Below are 20,723 nucleotides of genomic sequence, written 5' to 3' on the forward strand. Positions count from 1 at the left end.
CCATGCTTGATCCATCTTTGCCAACCACCTTATGGACACCATACATGGTTTTCACAAAATAATTCTTGAATTTGTCCAAAGGCATCATCTTTTCCACCTTCTTAGGGTAATCAACCATGCTCTTCAGGTCCATGGGGATATGTTGTAGCATTAATTTTCCTATGTATGCCTTGGTGTTTCTATCAAATTTCCTCTGTAGATCCTCCAAATCTACTGGCTCAATCATAACACCATCCAATCCAAATGCTTCAATGGATGAGGCATAGTCTAGAGTACATAGAATAGTTCCATCTCTCTTATAGAATGATTTGGTGACCAAGTTGAATGATTTGATTAGGGCTTTCACCAAATCCTCATCAATGAAGACCTCTAGGAATATCAATTTTTCCAAGTTCTTCTTCCAAGGATTGTAAACAAGGGTCTTCTTCTCTTTGTTATGGTAGAAATACTTAAAAAGCTCAGAACCCATGACCCTAGGGAATATAGCATCTCTGCATAGTGCGTATAGGTCAACAAAGGCATAATCATTTGTTGCATTTGCATTTGAGGATCTTGGGAATAATTTTAACCATTCTTCAACAAACTAGTTAGGTTTTTCCTATCTTATTTTTCCTCCCTTGGAAGTGGAGGTTTCTACAACTTCCATGCATGTTGCTTGAATCTCTTCAACCTCATCAAACATTCTACTAATAGGTTGAAAACACTAGGTAAAACTATATTTGGGCATTGAAAATAATAATTTGCATGCACTAAAAACTCTACAACTACTTAAATTTTCTCTTCATAAACGGTAAACTATAGCTGATCAATATAATATATTTGTAACTTAGCATTCATCATCAACGTCTCTTTGCATTGATTATCTACATGCTCGAGCCTTAAAATTTAGCTTATTTTGTCACCTTAGGGGAGCATCATCATTAATATCCAACATTACATTCTTTATTTATTGCTTAAATCTCATTGGTTGAGAGCCCTTTGTCATTTCCAGCTCAGAAAAATGGAAAACATGTTTCCAATGTCAACTTAGGGTTTATGATCTTAATATCAATCCAGGAGTCAAAACCTTTGTAACATCTTAGGCAGAGACCAATTATGCTACAATCTCATGATACACTGAAGAAATAGATCTCTCATATTATCTTATGATGGAAAGAGAGGATCTACGATCTTTCACTATCTTGAAATTAAACCCTTATCGGATAGTCATAAACCTTGAGAAAAGTATTTACAATCTCACAATAGGTGCTCCACATTGACCATTGTAACATCTACATTATTTTCCTTGGCCTTATGATTCTATGATTGTAGCTTAATTAACCATTTTGTAGCTTCGATAGCCATCCTTTTCACCTCTATGATGCTACAAGAAACCATTACTTGCCTCCATTGTAACATCATCGACATCAACTTTTACCTCTATAATCTCTTGACTCACTGCCTGTCGTAGCATTGTAACACCCTTTTTCTATCCTTGAGATCTCATGATATATTGTTTATCATAAGATTAGAAAATAGGATCTGTCATATTACAAGTTTATGCAAAGACATCTTTGACCCCACTAACTTAACATGACATCCACCTTGAATACACTGTAGCTATGACCAATTAGGATGTAATACTTGTCAGTTTTCTAACCTAAAATTCTAGCTTACCTTGTCATTTTTTACCTTATGATCTTACGATCATAAGTCTCCCATACAATCACAAACATAAAACTACTTCCCTACAACCTTACAATACTGATTGCTTTGTAGCACTGCAAAGCCTTGTAAATGTTGTTGAGATCTTATGATCTACTACTCATCATTAGATCAGAGGGGATGACCAACCACGTGTCATAAAAATCTTCATACTTCATCACATGAATCCAACATTACTTTTTCAAAATGACCTATATGATCTTATGATCGTCACTTTATCGTGTCATCAAACTCCTTAGAAAATGCTCCCATGATCCTTCAATCGAGGCCTTATCATAACATAAGAGAACCTTCATTTCTTCATGTCTTATTTTTCTATGATCATACAATAAAAAAGTTGTCACAAGGTTGTGACCCTTCCTTTTTGCATCTACGATCCTAGGAGTGCCATTTTGTCATAACATTGCCCACCATGACTTAAAATCTTCTATTGGAAACTTATGATATTACAATATAAAAGGAAATCTTTAGATCGGGGAACCTTTCATTTTTACTTACGATACCACAAGCATGGCACATTTTAAGATCAGGGAACCTAAAACATGACTCTACAATCCTCTACTAAACCTTATGTCATAACATCAAGAGCAATAAAATGTGAGCTTGTGAGTAAATGCCAAAACCATGATCGTAAGATCAGAACTCTAGGGTTTGAAGGATATACAATGTCCTGCCTGAAAAATACTTAGGATAAGAGCAAAAGGGTTGCAATTTAGATGAAATTTTTTAATGGAAAGATAAAAAAACAACCCTAAGATACCCAAATAAAACCCTAAGGGAGGATCTTCACTATTTGAACTTGGGTAAAATAATGCTAGGGTTCTTTTGAAAATTTGAAATACATGAAACACAAAAACCCTAATAATGCAAACCAATTTTAGATCATTTTCACAATGAGGATCAAAATTTTAGTATAGTGAAAATGAGAGTTATCACAATGAACTTGGTCATATGAAGAAAGACTACAAAAGTATATACTCTAAATCCTTTTTTGGTTATTGTTATAATTGTTTTGCTTATGGACATAGAGATAACGAATGCAGAAAACCTAGATAAAATAATAATAATGTAATTTATCAAAGTAATAAACCTATAGCTAGTATACCTATTAGAGAAAAAAATATCATAAGAATTGGAGTTATGTGTTATAAGTTCAACAATTTTGGACATATTGCTAGGGATTGTAAATTACAGACTAATCAATTTAGACCTATATATGGAAACAATGTAGTAACATGCTATATTTGAAACAATATGGGATACATAGAAAGATTTTGTAGATTAAATAATATGATAAAACCAAGTATGAGATCACAAAACATGACTAAAGAAGGAATGCACACAACAATATGAGAAGGAATGAAAACAATAATGCAAGGCAAATAGAAAATGAAAAAGAGCAAGTGGAAAACTTTAATGAAAAAATTGTTAAGGAAAATACACCTACAAGTAAATAAGTATGGGTTGAAAAAAAAAGACACATCTGAGAAGAATTTGAAATCATCTATAATGGTTGACAAACCCTTATCAATTTAAGCAATTAGTACATTAAAGGAAACATGGGTTGTCACACAGAAGTTCATTAGACCTTAAAATGATGAGAATATTTTTTTCACACTTAGGAGGATGGAAATTATTTTTATAAGCTACAATTAACAATACATAAAATTATTAGATCATATTGTATCCTATTGGTCAGAGTATTAACTTTTTGAGTTTGCGCACTAGCACAATTAATGAAAATTAAATTTGTCATAGATAAAGGACTTCAATTGAAGTAATGAGTCACAATTAAAGTATTTAGAGACAAGAGAAACTTGTGGAGGATATTGAAGAGCAATTTTAAGGAGAATTGAAGTATTTGTTAAGCAATTTTAGACATTTTGTGTCAAAGCCCCAATTCACAATTTCAAGGTATTTATCTACATTAATGAGGCTCTACTATGAAGTCATTTAAAATTTGAAATGGACCAATATTTATTTCATGATACTATGGAGAAGCCTAGATACAACTTTAAAAGAGCATCAATTACACAATTGGGAGATGACACTGTTGGGGCATTCTCACAAATACTAAATGGAGTAGTGATTATAGAGGATGGACACTATCATATACATTGAAAGTTTGCAACCCTAGTAGATAGTGAAATTTTTAAGAATTTTAAAATATTTACAAATAAGAAATTATTTTCAACCATTTAGATCAACTCAAGATTGGACAGACTATATTCTGCCATGAATTTGACAATGAGGAATGGGCTAAAATCATCTTGAGTAGAACTCGTGAAAACAAGTTTGGTTGGGAGATCAAGTTGTTTAAATAAAAAATGACCTAATCCATGAGGTAATAGGTTTAGACACCTAAATCTGATTACACCACTTCAGCAATCTTATTTAGTCATCTTCTAGGATATTATTTCTTAAGTATTTAATATTTAAATAATTAATCATCATCCCCTAGTTAATTAACTATAGTCCAATTGATAAAATCAAATGACAACCCAAAATCAAATTATCAATTAAATATCTATTCTTCTATTAAATTAAGTAATTGCACTATACCTATTTAATTTAATCCCACATCCACTTTTATTAAAAAAATCATTTAATAAGTCAATCCCTAACCTCTAACTATTCCTAAACCCTATCATTAGCTAAATCCAACCAATTCACCCATACTAATTCTCCATTTGCCTAATTAATCACACTTAATTAAATCATCCCATTTGCCTTCCTCTAACATGCCACTTTCCTCCTAATCCATCCTCTAAACTAAGCCTAATCCCCTTCCTAAACATGTCCACAACTTTAATTAAAGATTAGGACTTTCTAACCCAAACCAAAGTTAGACTCCCATCACATCCCTCTTAAATTCCTATCCAAGGGACTTTAATGCTCTTACAAAGTATTAATGGCTCTTTAAAGCCTCTTATATCTCTCTTCCACACTCCTTCCCCCTCATAACTCCCTTTGATTACCCATTTTGACCCTCTCCCCTCATCCAATCACCTTATGACACTTGTCACTAGGCTATGGATTTGAATAAGCACAATCCATGTGCTCCCCTTTGCTTGCATCCTAGCCCTCCCTCACCCTTCCTTCATTCTTTCATCCTAGCCATCCATCTCACCACCCCTTTGCCTATATATTGGACCCTTTTGTTGGTATCTCTAACCATTGTTGTGTATTAGTGTCAACCACTAAGTCATTTACAAGACATAAACATATGGTCATCACTATGACCGAGCTACTCTACATAGGTCGAGACATGTACATAAGATAGTAAGCACCAAGAAAGTTCTATAGAAGCTGAGGAAGTGTATGGTCATAGGGTAAGTTTCTATTTGTACCAAGTTCATTAGTGACGAAGCAAGTTATCAGTGATCGAGTAAATTCCAAGTATAAAAGCATCGAGTGATATAGTATGTGCTGAGAAAAATATATGTCAAGAATCAGAAGTTAACAAAGGTCAAGAAACAACAACATAGAGCATCAGAAATAGTAAAGGTTGAGCAATGCAGAGTTTACATAAAATTCAAGAATGGAATAGAGTTTTAGGTAACATGATTATTAGGTCAACTTGGAAAGTTTATTTAACTTTTGAAGAAGTTATTATAGAATATTTACATGACATGGATCACATATCCCTATGTGTATATTCAATGATCAGGATGAAGAGGCATAATGTGGAACCATCTAGAAGACTCTTCATGAAATCTTTATATAGCGATGATCTTAACCTAGATCAAAGACACGATGAAGGAGAAGAAGGAGAAGAGTATATGTGCAAACATGAAGCATTATACTATGATGGATTGAGATGATCAGAAGTCATTCAAGGGTTCTATTATCATCTAATAGAGAAAGTGACCTATTCATTAGTAGTGAAAGTGAAAGGGAATAATTATTAGATCAGAGGAGAGGATGAGTTAGTAAGGAGAAGACTCGAAATTAGCTTGAAGAGAAAACTAAGAGTCAGGGGTTGAATCAATTTTAATAGACTTGAATCAAGATAAATCTCTTAACAAAGTGGTCTTAATAGATCTTTGTAAATCTCCTAACAGAGTCCTTACTTAGTTGAAAGTGTAAAATCCTCTTATAAGGTGAAACCTAATAGCTTCTTTAGTCTTTAATAGGACAAAATACTCATAGGGTAGATCATATTTTATGGTCAAACATTGTAATCTTAACTGGATAACTTTATTACTAAAATAGTGAAGATTTGTGGGTGTCATCCCCACCTCGATTTTAATCTACCTTGGAGGGTTTCTGGGTAACAAATATTGTGTTATGTGCTATTACTTTCGTGCATGTGATTAAACTGACTTACATGTTATAACAAGTTTATATTTATAGTTTTGCATGCACAAGTTATTGATAAATGTGGATGAATCTATGAAAAGTATAAATTGTTATAGTTTCTTAGTCACACCTTCCCCCCCTCCCCCCCCCCCCCCCTCAGTATCTAGTTTACTCCTCCATAAATAAGAAATTCATATCATGTCTCTCTTTCTCTGAAAGAATCTTAAAGGCTTGGAGATTAGATCTTGGAAGATGGAAGCTTTCAAATAGGACAAGTCTATTGACAATTAGGTAATTAACATCCAACTCGCACTATAGAAACTTGAGAAGGCAAGACAAGATATGAAGGATTCCCTAAAAAGGGAGAAAGGAAATTGCTATTCAAATAAAGCAATACTCTTATGAAGAAGTTAAAATTGAAGGACTATTTGAACCAATCAATCCTAATGACAAAGCATTTGTTGAACTTCTTGAAAGGAAAAAACTTCTCAGTGAAGAGTTAAGGGCACTGAAAAGAGAACATGAAATCCAATTAGTGAGACTATGTAAAGTGACTAAATAAAGAAAGAAATTTGAAGAGGACAGGACTATGGTAGAAGAAGAAAAAAGGGTAATGTCTACCAGACTTGAAGAAAGGATATCAAATATACAGAAGCTCACAAATATACAAATGGATATGATGAATCAACTGATGACTGCAAATCAGAAACTAAATCACAAGGATGTAGAAATTGCAAATCTTAGTTCACACAATGAATTGCTAAAAAAAGAATTAAAGAATGAGAAGGAATCTATGGAGAAATTCAATAAACTAAAGGAAGTAGTGAACTACTTTGAATAACTTATGAAGTAATCAAGTTGTTCTAATGGGTCAAGACAATCATGCACTAAGAAAAGAGAATCATTTAGGAATAGAGAAATGAGAACTACAAAGTCAAAAGACAACCCAACATGCTATCATTGTGGAAAAATTGGTCATACTACAAATATCTATCAAAGAAAACATGGAATGCAAAATTCTATACCTAAGTTAATGGGTTACTATTTTTATTGCAATAAACAAGGAAATCGAATTCATGAGTGTAGGTCAAGATTGAGGAACACACCTACTACACCTAGATTTGAAGGATACTGCTACAACGGTCAGAAATATGGGCATAGAGCATTTGAATGCAGATCAGAGACAAAATCATACTAGCCAAATCAAAAGAAAAGGAACTAATCATCTAACAATACATGTTCCAAATATCACAAGTTTGGACATCAAAGCAAAATTGTAGGACTCGGGAACATTTAGAAAATGAGACAAAGGAAAAAGGTAATGGAAAAGTGGACATTGAGCAAGTGAGAAATGAAATGAACTAGAAGTGGACAAGGAAAAAAGAAGAATATGGAAACAATGGAGCTAATGGAGTTGAGGTCACCCAATCCAATGGAGAAGGTGATCATGTCATCTCTAACTGAGAAAAAGAGGTATGTATGGAACTGTATACTTAAGTGATATATCATACATTAGTACCTTACATAATTATGAGTTAAAATTTCATACATGCATAAATAAGATGTATGTGAACAAATTTTGTGAAAGGTTACCGAGTATCAGTAAAATGTTTGTGTTGATTGATCGTTGCAACATAGATTCAGCATTCCAATAGAGACTGAAAGCTATAGAAGAGACTGATTTGTTATGCTAACTAGCTTCCACTAAAAAAAAGACACAACATTAATGGTGAACCTAATCGATCAAATGGATGAGGTATATATATATATATATTTGAATATATTACTTCATATCTTGCATCCATATTTTCGAAGAGCTTCAAGGATTAAGTGATTAAGTGATTTCAAGAAACTATGAGAGATTTCAAGGAGCAATTTGATCAAGAGTTTGAACTAGTACGAGAGTGAACTAGTGTCAAGTATCTAAAGAAGGAAAATCATCAAACCCTAGTTACAATCATGGAAGCTTCATCAACCACTGGAAGTAGTCAAAAGGTTAGTAAAATTTAACTAGTGAAGAGTGACACTTGTCCACCTAAATTCCATGCTATTCCAAAAAGTGCTGTAAAAGGAGACTCAATGGGTGCATTATCCTTGATAACCCCTAAAGTCATCATGATTCATGATTTCAGAAGTTGTTACATGTGCAAAATTGGAGAAGTCAGAGATTTTGAAATTAGGGAAGCTTATGAGAAGCTGTGTAGTGAAGGAATTTTGAAGGATGAGTTTCAAATTGTTGAGAGGAAAGAGTTAACCAGAGCCCTAGAATTTTTGAGAAATTTATGAATCAAATGGATCAAAGTTATTTTGAGAAAAAATCATGATATGAAGTACTGGTTATAGAATGGACCAGTGTAGATCACAAAGAAAATGATACACTAGGTTATAGGTTATCCAACCCTAGATAAGAAGAAAACCATGCGATACTTGAGTTGAGGAGAAATTGAGAAGAATACAAGAATTGAGTGGAATGGATGTGGTCTATCCATTACAAGCATTTCTGATCCATTCATAGAATTTTTAGTGAGAGTCATTGTTCACAAATTCTATCAATCTAAAAAATTGAACAATGTGACATGTATGGTTGTGGACCAAGCATGGAAGATTGTGATGAAAGATCATGAGTATGATCTTGTCGAGCTACAAATGTCACAACTAACAAAAAATATATCATCAACAAGGAAAGAAACTAATTCAACATATAAATTTGGTTCCCTAATTGTTTGTACAATCTTTTATATTCAAAAGTATATTCCTAGTATAGAAAATATTGTATGGGAGTAAGATAAATCAGTGGCAAGGAAAATCAATGAGTTTATTACTCAATTGGGAGACAATTTTTATAATCCAATGACTACATATTTTGATGAATTCAAGTTGAGAATGAAAAGTAGAATGAGAATTCTAGAGGAATTGGTCACAAAATACTACAATGACATTTGTTTTCTTGTTGATATAGACATTACATTTGTGCAAGTAGTGAAGCCAAGGAAGGTGTGGCTACAAAGCTTTTGGATATGAGATAGAGATTGATGATGTTAGTATATATATTGATGAATTATTAAAAGAAGAGATACATGTTGAGGCCAAACCTTTTGGAAGATATGAAGAAGCAAAGGCATGGATAATAGTGAACATCAAGATAGCTTCCAAAGAGAAGAAAAGAAAGAAGATGATTGAAGACCTAGAAGCTAAACTAAGTACCCTAGGCTAGAGAAAAAAAACCATTTCAATTGACTCAAGGTCTTGGTGAAAACAAAGAACAAGCTAATGGTGATGAGTAAGATGATGTAGAAGAAGTTGACAAGGGTAAAGCCCCAGTTATTTTCATGCCACCAAGCAAGGAGGATTGAAGAAAAAAGGAGAATGCAGTGACATCTCCACCACTAAATAGTCCAAGGACTAAGATAGTTGATATTGCCAAGCAATCTACAAAGAAGAAGGTAGCAAAGTCTTTTGAACCAAGTGTACCTCAAACGAAAAGAAGGATATTGGTCAAAGGACCACCTATCAGAAAGATCTCGACTATTGAAGAGGTATGTGAAAACTTAGGAAGATCTATAGGTTTATCTAGTATTAGATATGTGAAATATAATACACTAGATAATGAAGATAAAAATAAAGTTGAAGAGGTTATGTTAGAAATAATTTCAAAACAAAAACTAGCCCCTATTGAAATAGAGAAGAAGATACCCAAGGATCTATATGATAGATTAGAGAGGAAATGGCAACATGAAGAGGAAGTAGAAAATTAGATAAGAATTGATACACTAATCAGAGTTATGACTAATTTGACACAAGAACAAAAGGACACATTTTTGAAACAACATAGGAGCATATTTGATCTTAAATATAGAATGTTCTTGCTACTACAAAATAAAGAGGAATCTGTACGACAATAGAGAAAATTGTTGTGAAAGAGAATTTTTGGGTTAACTACTAAGAAGGTAGATACTGTGAACATTGATTATGAATACAATAGTGGAGAAATCTTAGGTGTGCCGAGTCCACAAGATAGCATGTCTCCTATACATGTTGACACCCTCGACACTCTAAAAGCTGAGAAATCAAGGCTTACAAATGATGAAGAAGATGGTGAAGATCAAGAAATTGATGAAAATGACAAGATTTCTTCAATACCTCATATTGAGGAAAACAAAGAATTAGATAAGGATAAACCAAGAAAAAATATTTCTAACTTGAGTATAGATGCACAAGAAGGAACAAGTAGTGATACCCCCTCACTTACTCTAAGGTAGTGTCGAGTAGCAACACCTATTCATTGAACATAAAGAGAAAATAAATAAATGATATTTCACTAGATAGTGAAGTTAGTTTGGATGAAAATATTGAGATGTTGCAATTTGATTTGGAAAATCTCACCTTATAGAAAAAAAAATTGCTACAAGGAATTTTGAAGAAGAAGAAGAAACAAGAAGAGCTAAGATGATGGCAAAAGCAACAACAGACACTACAAGATATAAAGCATATTTTTGTTGAAGCTTTTGAGATACAAAAATTAGATGAAGAGACACCTATCTAGTGTAGGAGCACCTTAAGGTTTACTCCAACCCTAGTCTACAATTTTGTTTTTGGGTAGAAAAGAGTCAAATAAATGGATTGGTAATTATTGGTCCAAGTGAATTTTTGTTGGTCATTGATCTAATGGGTTGAATATACAGTGGCAATTTGATTTGAGGTGAGTTTTTGGTTGAGTGTGATACTTTTTGTAGAATGCCCCAGAATGATGACACATGGATAAAAGTGATTGAATTTTGGGAGGTTTTTTTGGTCAAGCACGAGACTACTTGTAGGGTGTTCCAAAAAGCTCATACATGGCTAACTATGGATTGCATAATCGCCACTAAAGTTAAAGGTTTGTGTCAACCAAAGTGGTAACAAGTTTTTTTTGTGACTTCATGACCCTGTTAAAATAGTCAGTGGTAGAAGGATTCATCGTAAGTTTGTACATAAGAAATACTTACATCATCAGGGAAATACTTCCAACTATATGCTAGAGTAGGTAAATGAAGAAAGAATAGCTGAAGAATTGACAAGTATTTGCAAAATCTAGTTTTTCCTAATCTCAGGGAAATGTTGAGGAAGTGGATGAGCTAGGAAATCTTATAAACCTAGTATTATTTCCAATGTAGGTTTGGGAGTTATAATAATTAATTTTGTGCAAGTGAATCCATAATTTACAGTCTAGTTTTTAATAGTTTTAGAGTTTCTTGATTTCATGTACAAACTAATGGATTGAAATACTAATTTTTGTGTTGGGTCCTTATTGGTCATGTTATTATAGTACTTTTCTTTTCAAATTGCAAATTTGTATGTGTTTATTTAAGTAGGTTTTGAAATTCATTTATAAATATTCTTTGTGCTGGTCTAGTTTTGACCATCTTTGCAAGAATGACTCCCCCATGAGTTCCTACCATGAGTTATTCATGGTTTTAGGGAAATGGGAGTTGATACAGTTTACATGATGTACATAGGTTTTTTGGGCCTTGGAGAGTTGGTTAAGAAATTTAAATGTGATGCCTTAGGCAAGTCATTGATACTTGGTTAGGCGATTACAGTATTAGCAGGAAGGTTTTGGGGTATGAATGTGAAGGATACTTCAAACCAAGATTTCTAGAAGGAGGGGTGAGTTTTGTGACTATATGCTAGAAGGTCTCATAACAAGTTTTGTTGAGGGAATGATCAAGAAAGACTAAGAAATGAAGTTGGCAAGTCATCTTGCAAAGGCATATGGTGAAGGAAGAAGCTAAAACCACTGGTTTAGTTAGGTAGTGAGTAGTTAGAGGATAGGATAGAGATCCTATAGAGATTATGACACTAAAGGAAGCCCTAATAAGGTAAGAGAAAGCTTGAGTAAATAAGGACTAAAGAAGAAAACTACCTAACATCACATCTGAGTGGTATCAGAGCAAGAAGAGTTAAGCTTGTGGTTAGATGTTTCAGACTAAAGAATTAGTTGGAGAAATAATCATTGTGACCAATGTAGAGTTGGACAAAAAGATTATTGAGAAAAAGGAGAGGAACACAATCCTTGAAGAAGCTCTAGAGGAAATGAAAACAAAATTAGAAGAAGTTGCTAAGGCAACTAAGAAGAAGGACCAAGAAGGTGAAAGTAGAAGTAAGGGTAAAGAAAAGATGGATGAGGAAGATATTACTCTAGAACTAGACCCTCTTATAAGTGAAGAGACATTCTTAAAATCCATTAAGGCATTAGGTGGAAAATTCCTAGAAGGAGTTCCTTTGTTCAATGGAAAAATGGACCTTGAGTTGGTGATGGAATGGGTAGAAGGAATGGAGAATCACTTTGAATGTAAAGGTTTAGTGAAGCACAAAAGGTCAAGGTAGCCAAGTCTAGGCTAAGGGGATCAACATTACCATGGTGGAAGTACCTCTAAGAAGAGAGGGAGAAAGCGGGGAAGAATCCCATTGCAAATCGAAATGCTATGGTAACCAAAATGAAAGAGTAGTACCTACCAGAAGACTAAGGTTCAACTTCATAAGAAGAGACAAAGTTTGAAGTAGAAGACTTGGACATAAAAACCTATACTGAAGAGTTCCAAAAGTTGTGCTTGATATAAAGAGTGAAATAAGATGAAGCCATAAAGGTAGCTAGGTATCTAGGAGGTTTAAAATGGATTATTCAAGAAGAGATTAATTTATGGACTCCTACAATAGTTCATAAATGCTTCCAACTTGCTTTGAAAATGGAAGAGAAGAAAAAAAAGAAGGCATGCTCAAACTATAGAGGAAGAGGTAAGGGAAGAGATGGAATAGGTAGAAGCTATGGTGGAAGTGGATTAGACTACAGGTAACAAGGAAACAATAAAGAAACCAAACAATAAGAGGGAAGTTCAGGAAGAGGAGGTTTCACTAGGGGCAGAGGCCCTAACACAAGTTGGAGAGGAAGGAACAACAACCAAGGAAGAGGCTCTTGTTTTTCCACCATGAAGTGTTATCATTGTTATCAACTAGGACATCTTGCTTATAGGTGCCCTAAAAATGCTCAACTTCACAAGGAGCCACTGTAAGAGTCAATTATGTGTAGGAGGAATCTAGAAACAACAAGAAGCACTCTAAGGTACCCATATAATTAAAGGAAGGGGAGAATTTGATGATAAGGAGAACATTGATAAAAAAAACCATTAAAAGAAGAACCAATTTAGAGAAGAGCACTTTTTAGGATCAGATGTAAGATCATCGATAAGGTATGTAGAGTTATCATTGATTGAGGTTCAACTGATAACATAATTAGTGAGGAGGTAGTCAACAAGTTGAAGTTAAAGAGGATTCCTCACACAAATCCATATAAGGTAACATGGCTTGATAAGGGACAACATATACTAGTTAGAGAACAAGCATGGGTGGAGTTCACTATAGGAAGATACAAGGATAAAGTATTGTGTAACATTCTTCCCATGGTTCCATGCCACCTTCTACTTCGAAAGCCATGGAAATTTGACAATCATGCTATATATGATGGGACTTAGAATTCATATTCATTCAAGAAGGGTGGAGTAACTTTCATGATCAAATCCTTGCTAGAAAAAGGAGATTTGAAGACCTTAGGACCAAGTGTTCTCATGGTTGGTGGGAAGGAGTTCTTGCAAACTCTAGAGGAAGGAGATGGAGTTAATTTTGCACTAGTTTTAAAACTAAAAGATGAAAATTCTACCAAGAAGGTAGAAACACAAAATGAAGTCCAAGAGTTACTTGAGGAATACAAGGCCATTGTTAGTGATGGGAAATCGACCACCTTGCTGCCATAAAGACTTATTAGCCACCAAATAGATTTAATCATAGGAGCTACCCTACCAAATAAAGCTACCTATACTATGACTCCTTAACAAAATGAGGAAATTGCCAAAGAAATCCAAGACCTTCTAAACCAAGGCCTAATTAGGAAGAGCATTAGCCCATGTATAGTCCCTACTATTTTAGCACCCAAAAAGGGGGGAACTTTGAGTCTTTGTATGGATTGTAGAGCCATAAATAGGATCACTGTTAGATATAGGTTTCCAATACCTAGGATTGAGGATCTAATGGATTGTTTAGGGGAAGCCAAGTATTTCACTAATATAGACTTGAAAAGTGGTTATCATCAAATTGGGATAAATGAAGGGGATGAATGGAAAACATCTCTCAAGACTAATGAAGGTTTGTATGAATGGCTTGTCATGCCATTTGGTTTATCCAATGCTTCATCCACATTTATGAGGTTGATGAACAAGGTGTTAGCATATTACATGGGTAAATTTAGCTATTGTCTATTTAGATGGCATCTTATTTTTTAGCAAAACTAAAGAGGAACATATTAGGCATCTGCAGATTGTTTTTAAGAAGTTGCATGATGAAAAACTAATCATCAATTTGGAGAAGTGCGACTTTAAGAAGTAGGATTTAGTATATCTTGGTTTTGTTATATCTCAAGGTAACCTAAAAATGGACCAAAAGAAGGTATATTTCATTCTAAGTTGGCCTAATCCTAATACTACATTAGATGTAAGGAGTTTCAATGGACTAGCTCAGTATTATAGGAATTTTATCAGATATTTCAGTGACATATGTGATGCAAGAGAACCTTAAGGGAAAGGAAAACCCTACTAATAATTTTGGCTTGGAAATAGTCTAGCCAACTATTGAAGGACTAGTTATAAAGTCCCAGGGTGTGTTTGAGTGTGTGAAAGTTGGTTGAGGGCAAGTGTGATCATGTTTTAGTTGTTAAAGACCTAATTTATGTTACAAGGTCCTGATAGGGTCAACTATGGTGAAATTTGCAAAATCCCTAAAAATTGAGAAGTTGTATAAATGAGGTCCCTAGATTTTTTTTGATCAATTTGGGTGGATTTGAATCAAACTAGATAGGCTTGAGGTGTTAATATGTCATTTTTACAAAAAATGCAAAAGTTGCTCATGACAACTTTTCCTCAAATTTAGGAATATGCACTAAAGAGGTCTAGGACTCAATCTAAGGGTTTGAACAATTAGGAACAAGTTATATAGGGATATTTCAACCAACTTTAGGAGGTTGGAAGTTGGATTGTACAGCCTGTTCATGTGAAAGAAGAGAAATATACACAAAAATGTCCTTTTTTATACAAGACCTGCTATTTTGGATTAACACTCCTTATTTTTTGCATGGATTAGTTGCTCCATACCATGTGATTTATCTTTTTGATCTTTTTGGAGGAGTTTGAATACTTTTTACTAGCTTTTGATAATTGTTTTGTTTTGTGTTTCTTGTTGGTTTGTATATAACAATATGCACTAAAATGGCTATAACTTGAATGCCCATGGTTAAAACCTAATGGCCTTTGTGATTCAAGAAGTAGAATCTATACATTATGTAAATATGATTTTTGGAGGTTGGGAGAATAATTTTTTAATTTTTGCAAGTGAGCCCTAGGCAAGCTTGGAGTTGTTTGGCTAAGAATTGAGATGCTTGCAAGAAGGTTCAAGTGTGCTTGCTTGATTGGGATGAGAAAATATTGATTCAAGAAATGAATTAGGAAGAGTTAAGAATTGATAGGCCAGAGGATAATGTCTAAGAATTAGAACCAAGAAAACCAAGAAGATATTGTTTCATTGCCCTAGAAACCCTCAAAAATAAGGTTTTTTGGAAAAAAGTGTTGTATGAATACCATGGGATTCTGAAACCTAGAAGATCCTTGAGTCTAGGTGTTTGTGAAACAAAGTCTAGAAGAAATAAATAGGGATTTTAAAGTATTTTGAAAAGTTACTTCAACTTCCTTGTTTGTAGGAGGCCTAATTGGGGCTTATAGGGCTATAAAGCCTAAAAGAGCAATTTGGTGATTTTGAAGTCTTAGACTTGGAAGGTTGGTGTAGAGTGGTTGGTAAATGACCAAGAACATTGAGGGGATGATAAAACACATGTTGGCCATGTTGGGATACCTGGGTGTGTTTTTCTACTTGGTGAGCAATTAAGTGCTTAGTTGGGATTTGAAGGGTTAGGAGTGTGATTTAAAATTGATAGGTGAGTTTCTAGGTTGGAGAGGATTAGGAAAAGTCCTCTAGAGTAGGGTATCAGAAGGAACCCTAAAAAGGCTAGAGAAAGCCTTGGTTAGATAAAAAAAAGCTCTCAGTGTGAGAAAATACCCATCAATATGTGCTCCTATGTTGGACACAATCAAGGGAGGCATAAAGATGAAGTTCATTTGGATACCTCAAGCAGATCAAGGTTTTGAAACTCTCAAGAAGAAAATAGCAGAGCTACCTACCTTAGTACTTCCTATTTTTGATAAGTTGTTCCAAGTGGAATGTTATGCTAGTAATGTATCTATTGGAGCTATCTTAAGTCAAGAAGGGAGACCAATGACCTTTCATAATGAGAAACTCAATGATGCCAAGAAAAACTACTCCTCCTATGACCTAGAGTTGTATGCTCTAGTTAAAACTCTTAGGAAGTGGAGGAATTATCTTCTCCCTAAAGAATTTTTTGTGTATTTAGACAACTAGGCCCTTAGCTTTCTAAATTCTCAAGACAAGCTAACAATAAGAATATGAAGTGGGTGGCATATTTGTAGGCCAACACTTTTACAGTCAAGCACAAGAAGTGAGTTTAGAACAAAGTAGTTGATGCTTTCAGTAGGAGATTCCTCACCATCCAAGAGATTCAACTCCAAAGAATAGGTATAGACAGTTTCAAAGATCTCTATGTTGATGATGGAGACTTTGCTCACATTTATAAGGTATGCAAAGAGCTTAAAAATAATTTTCATGGCGAATTTGCTGATTATACACTGTAGAATGACCTCTTGTTTAAAGGTAGTCAACTTTGTGTTCCTAAAGGATAAATGAGGGAGACTTTGATCCAAGAGAAGCATAATGGGGAACTTAGTGGTCATTTTAGAGTGAACAAGACTAAAGAGTTAGTCACTAGGTTCTATTTTTGGCCTAAGATGACTAGGGACATTAGGCAATATGTCGAGAGTTGCATACTATGTCAAAAATCCAAGGGGACATCCTCAAATGATGGTCTTTATCGACCACTTTCAATCCCTAGCATACCATGGGAATGCACTAGCATGGACTTTGTAGTTGGTCTACCCAAAACAAGGCAGAGATATGATAATATCTATGTGATTGTGGATAGGTTTAGTAAAATGCTTCACTTTGTACCTTGCAAAACTATCCATGATGCTTGTTAGATAGCTAATCTTTTTTTCAAAGAGGTCATTAGGATTTATGGGACACCATTGAGTATTGTATTAGATAGGGACACCAAATTCATGAGTCACTTCTGGAAACCCCTATGGAGGAGATTAGGAACCAACTTATCTTTTGGATTTGCCTACCATCCACAGACTAATGGTCAAAAAGAGGTTACAAATAGGAGTCTTTGCAACCTCATAATGTGTCTTATTAAGGAGTATGGGAAGACTTTGGATCAACTTATTGGACAAGCTGAATATGCCTACAGTGACATAGTGAATAGATCCATAGGTAAGAGTCCATTTAAAGTAGTCTATGGTTTACATCCTAGAGGGATATTGGAGCCAATGGAGTCCAAGGTAGTGGTTATACTAAGGAATTTTCCCAATCCATAAGGGAAGTTCATGAAAGTATCAAGAAGACACTAACTAAAAAGGTTTATAAATTGAAGCAAAAGGTGGATGCCTCAAAGAGAGAGGTATAGTTTCAGATATGGGATCTTGTGATGGTGCACCTAAATAAACAAAGATCTCCAAAAGGGATACGACACAAGCTCTAGATTGTTGGAATTATGATATATTTGTCATTAGTGCAAACAATTATTCTATCTTGAATGTTTATCTTGCTCATCACTTAGTCCAAGTATATACCGAGCATTCAGTGGTTACCTTATAAGTTCAATAGGCAAACAGTTCTCACCGAGCATTCCAGAAGATACCGAGTGAAAAAGGTAAAGGAAGTTCAACAGTGTTTACCGAGTGAAAAAGGTAATCAAAGATCAACAGAGTTTACCGAGTGAAAAAAGGTAATCAAAGATCAGTAGAGTTTATTGAGCGAAAAAGCTAAACAAAGGATTCAATGTTTACTGAGCTAAGCAAGGTAAACGAAGAAGATAGTTTCTACCAAGTAACACTACATCTACCGAGTCACCAATGGCTACCCAGTTCCAAGCAATGTTCTGTGACTAGTATGAACTGAGTCTTTACTTCTACTGAGTGCATAACAATGTTGAGTAATGTAGTGGACGACGAGTATCATAAGGCACCGAGTTAGTTCAGTGAACCCGAGTTTACTAATGGGCCGACTCAGTAATGTTTTGTTCACTTGTGTTTTGGCTGACCTTGTAACTATAAAATATTGGAATGGTATATATGTAATGCATGATATCATTTTTGGAATATATATAGAAATAAAAAATGGAATATGAATATATTGGCATGAAATAAGAAAGTATTGTTCACATGAAAAGAAGGTATTGCTATTAGCAGTAGAGCAAAAGGAATATAGCAAGGTCAGCATAAGGAGCAGCAAAGTTATATCTATCACATCAGGTGATCAATGCAAAATGATCTTATCAGCAAACAAGTTGTAAGTAGATCCACTATTTCATCCTAACAAGTGAATCGGTTTTTAAATCCTATAACAAGGTAGACCTAACAATCTTTTGTAAATCTCCTAATAGAGTGCATACTTCACTGTATGTTTGTAAATCCTCTAACAAGGTGGATCTAGTAGTCCTACTTGATCCTAATAGGGTAGATCACTAGAAGTGATCATTGTAAGCTTTAACCGGCCAACTTCATACTACAGTAATGAAGTTTTGTGGGCATCATCCCCACCCCAGTTTTACTTTCTAATTAGAAGGTTTCTGGGTCACCAAATCATTGTGTTCATGTGTTATGAATGATTGATCTTTCATTTATGCAGTAGATTAGATGAATGAATGATAAATGGTTAAAATGCATAAATTTTTTTACTTTACTGATTCACCCCTCCCCTCTCAGTAACATATTTCATCCTAAATATTTCCAACAATTGGTATCAAAGCATTTGGTTCTCAAGACAAAGTTTGATAGCCTGAGCAAAGATCAAGAACAATGGAGATATTTAAACTCGACAAAGCTATTGAAAATGAAAAGTTAGATCTAGAAATGATCATGGCTCAACTCAACGAAGCTAAGGAGCATCTTTCTCAATCCCTGAAAAGAAGGAAGGAACTTGCAAGACAAATGAATGATCATCAATATGTTGAAGAAAGAATTGAAGACCTTTTACCTTCAAGTAGTTCAAATGAAGCTAATGAGGCAATCAAGGAACTCTTGGAAAAGAATGGTTCCCTATAGGAAGAAGTAAGAAAACTCAAAAGAGAACAAGAAATCCAATCAATCAGGCTATGTGAAGTCTTGGAACAAAGAATCAAGGCAAATGAAGACTTAGAGGTAAGAAATAGTCAATCCCTTCAGCATCAAGATCTTATAAATCAACTTTCCAATGCAAATGAAGCAATTATGAATTTGAGATCTGAAAATGAAGACCCGAGGAATGATCTGATCACTGAAAGACAAATTAATGAAAGCTTAAAAAGTGACTTGAGATTTGAAAGACAAATCAATGAAAGTTTGGAAAATGACCTAAACACTAAAAAGCAAATCAATGAGAGAGTGATGAAATCACAAGCAGACATGACTCAATTAAATTAGTTAAGTGAGCAAAATCTTCATAAAAAAAAAGGCAAAGCTGGACTTGGTTACAAGGAAGAAGGTGAAACTTCCAAACAAGGTGCACAAAGAAATCAAAGGCCTACTTGTAATCACTGTGGTAAGATAGGTCATACATCAAACAAATGTTGGAGTAATGGAAAGGTAAAATTCAATGGCAAATGCTTCAACTGCAATCAACATGGTCACAAAGCAAATGAATGCAAAGAAAAACCAAAATTTGAAGGCAAATGTCACAAATGCAAGAAACTAGGTCACAAGGCATCTCAATACAAATCAAAGATATTTAATCCAACAGAACAAATTATCAAAGCAATATTTAGTTGGGACTACAATAACTGGTGCAGATGTCATTATCATGGAGAATATGGACACATCGGGATAAATTGTGCAAGAAATCACTTAAGAAAGAAGGATACAACCATAAGATGTTACACATGTACTGAACTTGGTCATATAGCTAAGAATTGCATGAATACTGGAAGAATTGAAGATGAAAAGAAAGCAAAATTTGATAACATTCAGAAGCAAATGAGACACCAGTGGATTCCTAAATCTACCGATAAAGACAGTTCAAATAATGATCATGTCACTCAAGAAGTGGGTGACTCCATCATTTCCAATTGAGACTTAAGAAGACTCAAGAACTGCATCTTCTAGCCACATCTTAAACAGTTCCAGATTATAAAAATGGGTGCAAATGATCAATACAGTATTTCAAATACATGGATCATAGAAATAGTATCAATCACCGAGTTACATGTACCGAGCAAGGCTGACTAAGACCTTACCGAGCTAGGTCGGGAGTATCAAAGATTCTATTAGTCCATCGAGTTGCAAGGTTCTACTGAGTATTTCAATGATAGACTGGCATGCACTATGTCATCTCATCTACCTTCGTACCAAGCCTTAATGACAATATTTCATTAAAAGGGCAGAATTTGATTTCATTTTTCACTGTGACTTAAAATTCTCAGAGCCAAAAGGATTTCTAGTTGCATGCCAAGTGATTTGAAGCAAAATTCTTGC

The sequence above is a fragment of the Cupressus sempervirens genome, chromosome 6 (assembly GCF_028749045.1).
Source record: "Cupressus sempervirens isolate cs-2001-9-10 chromosome 6, ASM2874904v1, whole genome shotgun sequence".
Taxonomy (NCBI): Eukaryota; Viridiplantae; Streptophyta; class Pinopsida; order Cupressales; family Cupressaceae; genus Cupressus; species Cupressus sempervirens.